The sequence below is a fragment of the Ambystoma mexicanum genome, chromosome 11 (assembly GCF_040938575.1).
Source record: "Ambystoma mexicanum isolate Mex_15411 chromosome 11, UKY_AmexF1_1, whole genome shotgun sequence".
NCBI classification, from domain to species: domain Eukaryota; kingdom Metazoa; phylum Chordata; class Amphibia; order Caudata; family Ambystomatidae; genus Ambystoma; species Ambystoma mexicanum.
In genome coordinates this window covers 628,170,850-628,173,357 of record NC_090934.1, presented here as the reverse complement: position 1 = coordinate 628,173,357, position 2,508 = coordinate 628,170,850, and the positions used below count along the sequence as shown (strand labels likewise).

The window sequence follows — 2,508 nt, the reverse complement described above, 5'->3', positions numbered from 1 at the left end:
TATGAATAATTGTGAGTGACTGTAGCATAGCTCGTTGGAGGTACATGAGCCAACGGGAAGAGAGACTCTCTGAACATAGCTCCCTACCGTATATAAGGTAGTGGAAATTACCACAAGACTACCATATATAGCTCTCTGTCGTAAATAAGTCAGTGAGTTCGCCCATGGTGGCACACCAACACTATCACTGAAAAATGTGGTATTCCTAAAATGTAGGTCTGGGGTCTCTCTAGTGATCACACGAAAAATCTAAGCAAAGATAAGGGATTCTGGACATTGGGGCCACAAATAAAACAAGGGAATTATGCTCACCAAAATACCACCAACCACGTATACCAAATATGCAGGTCTGGGTGCTGAAATAATGCATGTCCATTGTATTATTGTTGCACATGGCCAAATCTGAATACAAAGAGTGATTATTGCTAAGTTATTTTTCGGCGGTAATAAAATACCGTCAGGCCCCAAATCTCCACAAAATACCCTACATATTTATGGTGCGTTGGCCGGGAATCGAACCCGGGTCAACTGCTTGGAAGGCAGCTATGCTCACCACTATACCACCAACGCACCTAACCTTATATATGGTAGGGAGCTATGTTCAGAGAGTCTCTCTTCCCGTTGGCTCATGTACCTCCAACGAGCTATGCTACAGTCACTCACAATTATTCATACTGATTCTGACATGCACACATCTGTCTTAAAATGACCATTGCACTGTTTAAAAATCTCCCCACATCATCGGCATTGTAATGGTAAATAGTAAATACACCACCCGTCTGTTTTCAAATATTTTTCTGTATTATAAAAGTTGCATTTAAACACGATCTCATTCTTTACAGAAATAAATAAAATGGTGCAGTAAAAGCATTGTCTAGGACACACTGCAAAGAGAGTGGTGGAGAACAGAACTCAAATTGCAACATTGGTATTTGATTAAGACACGCACAGAAATCCCCTTTCCTACACTGACTGCATATTTTCGTGCACACACGGCTCCCACGCTTATGTAATTACATTATCTGTTCAGAGTTTTCTTCAGTTGTTTTCCTTCGGAATGTGGTTCCCTTGAAGATTAACCCCAGTAAAAGGATCGCCTTTCCTTTTCAAACCGGGGTCATTGCCTGGAATTCTTAGCTTTTGCAGATAGGAATGCCTCCAACCAGGAAAAGGACTTCCTCCCAGCTCTGCCAAATCTTGACTGTAGCAGGACGCAGGAATCTGCATTCAGTCAGGAGTCCCACAGTCAGGTCTTCTCCCCAGTAGTGCAGAAAAATGTCTGCCTGTCTTTTTCCCCGATACTGCCCACTAAAACTTTCATCTCAGCCCTCTGTATGACGTGTCCCAATGTAGGTCTGGGGTCTCTCTAGTGATCACCGCCGAAAAATAACTTAGCAATAATCACTCTTTGTATTCAGATTTGGCCATGTGCAACAATAATACAATGGACATGCATTATTTCAGCACCCAGACCTGCATATTTGGTATACGTGGTTGGTGGTATTTTGGTGAGCATAATTCCCTTGTTTTATTTGTGGCCCCAATGTCCAGAATCCCTTATCTTTGCTTAGATTTTTCGTGTGATCACTAGAGAGACCCCAGACCTACATTTTAGGAATACCACATTTTTCAGTGATAGTGTTGGTGTGCCACCATGGGCGAACTCACTGACTTATTTACGACAGAGAGCTATATATGGTAGTCTTGTGGTAATTTCCACTACCTTATATACGGTAGGGAGCTATGTTCAGAGAGTCTCTCTTCCCGTTGGCTCATGTACCTCCAACGAGCTATGCTACAGTCACTCACAATTATTCATACTGATTCTGACATGCACACATCTGTCTTAAAATGACCATTGCACTGTTTAAAAATCTCCCCACATCATCGGCATTGTAATGGTAAATAGTAAATACACCACCCGTCTGTTTTCAAATATTTTTCTGTATTATAAAAGTTGCATTTAAACACGATCTCATTCTTTACAGAAATAAATAAAATGGTACAGTAAAAGCATTGTCTATGACACACTGCAAAGAGCGTGGCGGAGAACAGAACTCAAATTGCAACATTGGTATTTGATTAAGACACGCACAGGAATCCTACACTGACTGCATATTACCGTACACACTCAGCTCCCACACTTCTCATTACCTTATCTTTTTAGTTGTTCTCTTTGGCTGTTCTCTTTGTGAATGTGACTCCCTTGAAGATTAACTCCAGCAAAAAGGAACGCTTGCCTTCTCAAACCGGGGTCATTGCCTGGAATTCTCAGCTTTTGCAGATAGGAATGCCTCAGCCAGTGGAAAGGTCCTTCTTTCAGCTCTCCCCAATCTCGACTGCAGCAGGACGCATGAATCTGCATTCAGTCAGGAGTCCCACAGCCAGGTCTTCTCCCCAGTAGTGCAGAAAAATGTCTGCCTGTCTTTTTCCCCGATACTGCCCACTAAAACTTTCATCTCAGCCCTCTGTATGACGTGTCCCAATGAAATCCATCATCTCTCATCC

The 2,508-nt window shown here is 42.3% G+C and overlaps 1 non-coding gene across 1 annotated transcript; it reads right to left on the bottom strand.

The window, feature by feature from the left end:
• Window positions 1–498: 498 nt before the first annotated feature.
• Window positions 499–570, bottom strand: TRNAG-UCC (transfer RNA glycine (anticodon UCC)). The gene has a single exon. It is a non-coding gene; the product is annotated as a tRNA-Gly (tRNA).
• Window positions 571–2,508: the final 1,938 nt, after the last annotated feature.